Raw genomic sequence first — 9273 nt, forward strand, 5'->3', positions numbered from 1 at the left:
TGGCATGTGGTGCTGGGGGATTGAACTGCGGTCCCTCTGCTTTGCCAAGCTTGTTCCAAGTAGGTGCTTTAGACCACTGAGCCATCTCACCAGCCCCTCAACAAAATTCTTGTGCATTAAATTCTTCATACAAATCCATAAGATGATTTATTTTAGAATCTATACTTTTTTTTCCTGTCAACAGATATGTTTCTCTTTCTTCACATATTCAGTAATGTTTTTGTTGAATATTGATTATAAATGTAATATAAATTATTACAATAATATTATAAATATTAAATATAATATTTAAATATGTATTTTAGTACATATGTAAAATACATAATATACACATATGAATAGAAATGTAGCACATACAGGAACATACTTTATTTTCCATGTATTCTGTATCTTTCTTAATATATATAAGAAATATTTTAAAGTTTTTAAGCTATGAGCCTACACTTTTATTCTTAAATTATAGTTGACCTTAGTCTATATTTAACCTATTATACATAGAAGTTAAAACTTTCTATTTTCAATGCTAGCAAATTATGATATAAACAAACATGAACACACATACACATATGCACACACAAATCATCTAGAGTTTCTATACTCACTAATTCCAGTAGCCTCTAGAGGAGTTTTTAGTATTTTGTTGCATAGAAAACACTGTCTTCAGTCATCTAAGAGTTACATATCTTGTGAGCTATTTAATTTGTATTCATTATCTTCTGATTGAACACACAGGATCACTGATGTTGCAGCACATTCTACAAGTTCTGAAAAATGAATGATGCACACTTTTCTCATTATAATGTTGTACAGAATAGTTTTACTACCCTAAAATCTTCCGTGCTGCGCCTATTCATCCCTCTCCTTGCAAGTTTCTGAAAACTAAACTTTTTGTTCTTTCCATAGTTTTGCCCTTTCCAGAATGTCTTATAGTTGAAATAACACAGTGTAAAGGCTTCTCTGATTGTCCTGTTTTACTTATTACCATCCATGTAAGGTTCCTCCTTGCTTTTTTATGGATCAATAGCTCATTAGTTTTAGTTTTGTTTAGTAATCCATTGTCTAGAAGTACCTTGCTACTTACATAAGACGTGTGAATATTATGCGTAAAGCTACTATAAACATCTATCTTGTGCAGGTTTTTTTTTCCTTCTTTTTTGTGGTAGCAGGGATTGAACTCAGAACCCTGCTCTTGCCAGGCAAGGGCTTATTCTACTGAGCTATCTCCCCAGGCCCCTTGTTTAGGTTTTTGAATGTGAATAGATTTCAACTTTGGAAAAACACGAATGAGTACAAGTGCTAAACTGCATGATATGAGAATATACGTAATTAAAAAAAAATAAACATGCAAACTGTGTTCCAAAGTGATACCATTTCACATGTACACCAGCACTGATTGCAAATGCCTTGGCCCCAATTGCTCACCTGTGCTTGACGTTGCTGGTGCTCTGGACTTTGGCTGCTCTGAAATGTGTGTAGTGTACCTTCTTGTTTCACTTTGTATTTCCTTAATGATGTATCAAGCAAAGCATCTTTTTTTACACTTATTTTAAATTTGCTTCTTTTCTTTAGTAAGGTCTTTGCTCAAGACTCATGTGCATTTTCAGTTGGGTTTAAATCTTTATGGCTATTTTAAGAGATACTTGTATAATTTACATATGAGTCCATTATCAGATGTGGCTCTTCTCAAGTTAATGTTTTCTCAGCTGTAGTACACCTGTTCTCAGGATTATTTATTTACTTTTAGTTTTTTTTTTTTGTGGAACCAGGGATTGAACTCAGGCCCTTGCACTTGCCAGGGAGGCGCTAATTCCACTGAGCCATCTCCCCAGCCCCTACTTTTAGTTGTTAAATAGTTTTCAGATGCATTTTTCTTCACATAATATGTTTCAAATTAATACTGACTTACTCAAACCAATTTTTCACCTACATACTTCTATATCTTCCTTCTTTTGTAGCAATTCTATCATTGTATTACACCTATATATGTAGTATGCCCAACGTTAAGGGGTTTTAACTATTCTATAGGCATATTTTCTCTGCAGAAAGTAAGAAAAAATAAATATTTTTACCAAACATACTTTGTTGAACATACAAAGTTTTATATTTTTTATACATGCTCACCATGTATGTTGTTCTACTTGGCCTTCTACATATCTGAGTTAATATCTGGTGCTGGTATTACCTTCTTCAGCCTAAAGTATGAGCTTTTTGCTTTGTTTCTAGAACGATTCGTGACAACAGAGTGTCATTTTTGCTTGCTCAGACCTGCCTTCATTCACATGCTTTCATTTTGGTTTTGAGAGCAATTGGATGAATATAGAATGTAGAATATAGAGTCATACTTAAATTATTAGAACTTTTAATACAGCATTCCATAGTTTTGAAAACTGATATTTTTGATGAGGCTGATCAATACATCATTACGTATTTGGAACATGTCATTTTTCTCTTGCTGTTTTCAATATTTTTCTTAATTTTGTCTTCCAGCAGTAGCTATATACAAATTTCTTTGCATTAACCCTATTTGTGTCCATGACTTTAAAAAGATGTACTTTTTCTTCATTCAAATAATATTAGAGTGCACTGAATCCTAACCGCTAGACCACCAGGGAGTGTCAAAATAATGTTGTAGTAAAAATTATGGTTATCATCAAAAGGCAATAAGGGGTACTCTCTGTCACCTGGGCTGCTTATGGCTGAGAATCATATTTGAAAGTAAAGCAAATTTGTGACTTTTCTCTGTCCTCTCATTTCCCTGGTCATTTCATGCAAAGTTTCATTCTTTGAGGTGCAGATGAACTTTACCAGTAAATTTCAGCTGGGTAGTAGGTTGATTTCGCTGTTTCTCTAACTCACCCTCGCACTCCTCACAAGGGAGTTTGAGGAGCTTTGTCACCAGCTCCTAAATCCATCCCTAGGGGAAATTAAGACTATGATATTGCCATTTTTTACTAGGGAGAATGAAAGTTCCACAAGATAACATGTCCCAAGATCACCATTTTACACAACACAAAGCAAGTTGTTATAAATAGTTGCTATTGATCTTCAGTAACAGTGGACTCAATATTTACATGCTTCTCTTCTGGCTAAAATGTATTTGAGACCCTCAGATAAATACTTAGAGGCCCTGGTGATCATGCACAGACATGCTCCAACAGGTGGAAAGTTTGGGTGACACATGGTCCTAGCCAAGATTAGCAAGGCAAAGTTTTTCTTTTGGTTGATTCTCATATGTTACAGACATCATTTTCACAGCACGTTCAGTGCCATGTCTTCCACATTTTTGTCTGCTTTGGTGGAGATTAAATTGCTCCAAGAGCTTAATGTTAAATGCAGCTTAGGATTCTTAAGTACAAGAGGGCCATGTTGTGCCTTACACAGAAAACACATGTGTCAGACAAATTCATTCCAATCTGAGTCTCAGTAGTTCAAGTTTACAATACTTAATTATTATATTCATTACAGAGCTTTGGCACATGTACAAAACTCATCCTAATTCCTTTTTCTCCCCTTCCTTGCCATAGCAGATTTTTAAAAATTTTTACTATAATCAGTTTCACTTTTTTCTCTTACAAATTTTTATTAAAGTATTAACATACATAGACTATCAACTAGATTAACAGGGCAAATCCCACCCTGAATACATAAGACAATTATTCTAAAGCAACATATACATTGACCTTGCTGGACTATAATAATTTTTTCTACTATCTTTTATTTTGTACCTGCATACTGAATTTCTCATATTAGAGAAGTCATTCAGTATTTCACTGGTGTGTTTGGGTTACTTCACTTGCATTTGTGAGCTCAAGATGCATCCAGTTTCCCATACTGACTGCAGTTTATCCTCCTTTATGGCAAGCAGTACTGCATTGTGTGCAAATACCAGGCATTGTTTGTCCAATCACCTGTTGGCAGGCAGAAAAGCTGCTTCCAAGATTTAGCTCTTGTGAGTTGTGCTGCCATAAACATGAGTGTTCATGGAGCTGGAATGGGATGACTTTAACTCTTTTGGGAAGATACGTAGATGGGGAGTAGTTGGGTCCAGTGAAATTAATCTTTTAAGTTTATGAGGATCTCTATACTGATTTCCACAGTAGTTGCACCAGTTTACACTTGCACCAATGATAAAGAACAGTTTCTTTTCTTCCCAGCTGTCTCTTCAGCATCTTTTATTGGTTGGTTTCTTGATGGTAGCTATTCTTTCTAGATGGAGATGGAATCTCAGTGTTGTATTAATTTTCCTTTCTCTAATGGCTACATATGTTGAATATTTTTATGTGTATACTGTCATTTGTACTTCTGAGAACTGTGTAATGATTTCATTCTTTATTTGTTTTTCTTCTTGGAAGCCTGATTTTTTAAAATTTCTTCATGTATGGCAGATATTAGTCTTCTGTTTGAGGAACAGTGGTGAGGTGTTTTCATATTTCATAGTTCTTTTTATTCACACTGTTTTTTATTCTCTTTGCTTAGTAAAAGCTTTTTAACTTGATGTGATCTTGTTTTTTGATTCTTGATGCTGTTTCTTCTGTTCCTGGGGTTCGTTTCAGAAAATCCTTGCCTATGTTGTAACTTAAAGAGCTTTAGTTATCTTACAGTAGGTTGTTGCTATTTTAACATTTAAATCTTTGATCTATTTTGATTTTAGTTTAGTGAAACTAAACATGTTGAGAGATATCTACATTTTATTTTGTGTATGTGAATACTCAGTTTTCTCTGCACCAATTATTGGATAACCAAATGAGTACAGACTTGTTTCTGCATCTTCTTTTCTATCCCATGCACTCACTATCTGTTTTTGTACCCATACCACGCTGTTTTTTATCACTATATCTTTGTAGTATAACTTGAGTTCCTGGAGTTTGATACTTATTGCTTTGGCCTCATTACCCAGGATTGCTTTCCTATTCTAGGTCTCCTTTGGTTCCCTGAGACTTGTAGGTTACTCTCTAGTTATGAGAGAAATTCCAGAGATGTTTTGATTAGAATTGCCTTTAATCTGTGTTTCAGTTTTGCAAGCATGATAATTTTGACAATATTCATTTTGCCTAGGAATAGAGATATCTTTCAAATGTTTTGATAATCTCTTTGATCTCTTTTTTTCTGAGTACTGTAGTTTTCATCATAGATATCTTTCATTTCCTTGGTTGTTAATTTCAAAATATTTATGTTTTTAATGCTATTGTAATTGATACTTGTTTTTAAATACATTCTCCATGAATTCATATCGATATAGAAGAACACTCTTGATTTTTTGTGCTGCTTTTCTATTTTGCTATATTGCTGGATTTGTTAATGAATTCTACAAGTCTTTTAGTAGGATTATTTTGGTTTTGTATGTAGAAGACCATATCATCTTCAAATTATGATAATTTGATCTCTTTCTTTTCTATACAAATCTTCTTTTTTTATTGTCCTGTCAGCCAATTTTAAGATACTTGCCAATTGACCCATTGTTATTTGCATATTCTAATAGAATGAAATTGCATTTTTACTTTGGCAATCACCATTGGTTTGTGTCACTCATGATGCCTTGTCTTTTCTACAGCCCTCATATTCTGTGGCAGGCAGTAGGCAGCTGGGCACCCAAAGAAAACACTCAGGCACAGGTTGCAGGAGGGAAGGCATATTCAGGTGTCAACAGGAAAACTTAGGACCAAGGCACATTTTTCTAATACAAGTATGGAGCTCAGAGGCAGAGTGCTGGGCATGAAAGTTGCCAGGTGGAACCTTAAATGGCCACTAGCCACTGGCCAAACCAAAACCAACCAGCAGAACCCACAATATCCAGGGATAACCACTGTGTTCAAAAGCAATTCACAGATGGCTCTTCTATACTCAGACTGCAGGGACAGTCTTCATACACTGAGCTACCTAGCAGTGACATCACTCACTTGTTTTCTCCATTGCTTGGCCAGCATTCCAAGACACAGCTGGTTTAGCATACAGGCAGGACAATTTTTACAGCCAAGACCCATTTGCCCAGAACCCTGTGTCCCTCAGGTAATACTTGTGCGGATATTCCAGGTCCTGTCAACTTACAATGTTTTTTTAACATGGCAAGAGTCTTAAGAACACAAAACCTATGCTTCAGAAACATGGTCTTAAGAGCCCTAATTATTTTCTCAAGGGTGATATGAGTTCTAATTCAAATCACTTAAAAGCTATACATAGCCCATAGGTTAATTTATCATGTCAAAAGTTGTTGACTTAGGTCTTTTACAGCTCAGCATATTAATACAGCTTTACTTTTTTTTTTCTGAACCTGGGATTGAACTCAGGTCCCTGGGTTTGCCAGGGAAGCACTTTTTCTACTGAACTATCTCCCTGGCCCCTGGCTTTACTTTTTATACCTCATTTTTATACTTTTCTGTTGAATAGTTAAGACCAAGATAAAGCAAGACCCATATAACAAAAAATGTAACTTTTGTTTCTGACAAGGTCAGTCAAATCCCTTCAGGATTTATCCTGAAAGTCTGTACCACAGTTGTAGAGCCTTTGTCAGTGTCACCTATGTGAATGAGCCACAGCCATTGCTTGGCCAATTTGCTCTCTGTGAAAGCCTGAGAGAATGTTTTTTCTCCATGTGACTCTCCTTAGGCACATTCTACATCATCGATCACTTTCCTCTATGACCCCATAATCTCCTTGATCAGTAAATTTTGGACACAACTGAGTTACAGGATATTACAGTACAGGTTCTCCTATGTCCTGGGTCCTCACTGACCTTGAAAGACTAAGGCCAAAATGGTGACTGACCTTGCAGCCCTTCTTTTTCTCTAATTTTTGGTCTGCAAACTTAAGTTGTTACTCCTCCAGAAGAGAAGCTTAATGATATTATTACCCTGTAACATAGGCAGTTGAGCTGAACCTCACTATCTGTCTGAATATCAAATATATTAGACATAACATGGAACAGGTATTTTCCATCAACTATTGATATGTTCAACTTTAAATCCCTACAGAATGTGAAGAAAAAAGAAAAAAATGTTTTAAAAATAGGAATAAACAATTACATATTTTTACACAGAAATTTAGAACTCTAACCATAAACAGCATTGTAGCAGGATAGTCCAAAGATATTTTTTCTTGTCTCTTGCTTTCATTTATTATCTTTTTGTAATAAACAATTACTTGAGAGACAGTATGGCAATAATTGTTATGATATGACAAGCAGTACGTATTTTGAAGACCAGAATGAGAGGCATTCCAATCATGACTCTAGTATTACACATTGCTATCTTCGGTGCAGTTGCCTAGTTCACAGGTATCAGTATATATAGTTAGTCAGGATGAGAATCCTACTAATTAACTGCTAGTTTCAAAAACCTGCTGAAGATTCTCAGGATCATTGCCTTGCCCATCTTGTGCATATAAATGTATGGCTTTAAGAAATTGGATATAGGCACAAATTAAGTAGCTTCTAACTTTTTACTAATGCTGCATTGAAATGATTTTCTGTGAACATTTATTCACCTATTGTTTCATTTTTATGAAGCTCTTTAAATGTATTACTAGAGTATATATGCATTTTTAAATTTCATGTATATGTGGCCCCAGTTTGACCAGGTCATTTTCCCTAGTCTTTGGTAATATATGAAAATTGTGCCCATGTATATGTTTCTGATAATACTTGAAATTTCTATTTTCGGTTGTCTTACTAGTTCTTCTTAACTGTAGAAATTATAATATTAAGCTATTTACTAAAAAAATTTGAGCATATTCAAAGATAAGAACAACTAAGTTATTTTTCTTTGTTTGAGTGAATTGTTATATAACTGAAGATAATTCTTGTGCTATGTATCCAAGTTTTTCAAGTGACTCTTCTGTACTGGATACTGATTTAATTAAATGAGTAATATGAGTATAGTTTGTTGCAGGCTTGCTCTAATTGATGATGGGGCTAAGATATCTACATAAATTACATTAGTGTATTCTCAAAGGAGAATCTCTGGGACTTTATTTTATAGACTGTACATGAGAGAGATTTGTACCATAAAGTCTATAGAGTAAGAAAGAGCCAGAACTAATATTTTTGACACCAGAGGTTGTGACTTTAACTAAAACGTGTTTGATATTTTTCGTCCTAATGGAAAAAAATCAAAATAACTCCATTATTCCAGGAACATCATGTTCTAATGTGAAAAATAAAGTAAATTCTGAAATCTTCGAATATGTGCATCTGGCACTGACTTTGTGCTTCAAATAAATATTTCTGGTGGAAGCAGTATTTCAACTAAATGCTGGGGATAACTAACAGGAGATGTGTGATTCAATAGAAAGAATATTTATACAATAATTCAAAGTCAAGATGTACATTGATTTGAGCAAATAACATATAAAAAGTTCCAAGATATCACTAAATAATGTGTATGCCACTGTAGTGCTCTTTCTCTATTTTTTACTTAGTTTTTACAATAAGGAAGAATTTTTGGTAGGCATTTTATCAAACTAATTTTAATTGAATGATAAATGAATAAAATAAAATTAAAGCAGTTTTTTTTTTTCAAAATTGAAAAAGAAAGGACTTTGTCAATACAGAATTAGAACACATGCTTATTTCAGAGCTCGAACATCTAACCCGTGTGCTATGCTGCTCAAGATAAAGTAGGTTGAAAAGAGCTTAGAGACAGACGAAGATGTTGTGATTTACTGATATTGATGAGGCTTTAGGTTATTTACAAGTGGTCATAAATTTAAGTAATACTGCTATGAACCAATATATAGGGTTTTATTTTCATGAGATAGGAAGCTTGAATTTATGTAATAGAGAAAGATTCATTTTATAAACAGATGTATAAATGCCTCCCTTCAATGCTTGTGTCAGTTCTGTGGCAGCAGGAGTATAATAAAACACTTTCATCCTCATACACTTTTGAAGAGGGATACAATAAATTGGATTTCTTGACACTGTTTTGAGGGCAAAGTGGCATTTCAGTTCTTCTACTCTCACTTTTCTGTTTTTACAGATTACTTTTTCCCTTGTGTCAAAGTTTACAAAGAATATTTATTTTTATGAACATCAATTCACAATTTTATTTGTTCTTTTAAATTTAGGGTCATTTTTTCTTAATGTTAGAGAATTGTGCCCATTATATTCAAATAGTTTTGTTCTATAAGATTCACCCAATGATTTTCTTTCTTTCTCATTTTTTTATATATGATTTTTTTAATTCTAGAAATTTGAAGCTTTATGGAGACAAATCTGGAAATAATTCATATTAGAAATTGAAACTCATTGTAGATTTGTTGTTATCCAAAATTAATTTT

Source organism: Octodon degus, unplaced genomic scaffold, assembly GCF_000260255.1.
Source record: "Octodon degus isolate 3935 unplaced genomic scaffold, OctDeg1.0 scaffold00191, whole genome shotgun sequence".
NCBI classification, from domain to species: Eukaryota; Metazoa; Chordata; class Mammalia; order Rodentia; family Octodontidae; genus Octodon; species Octodon degus.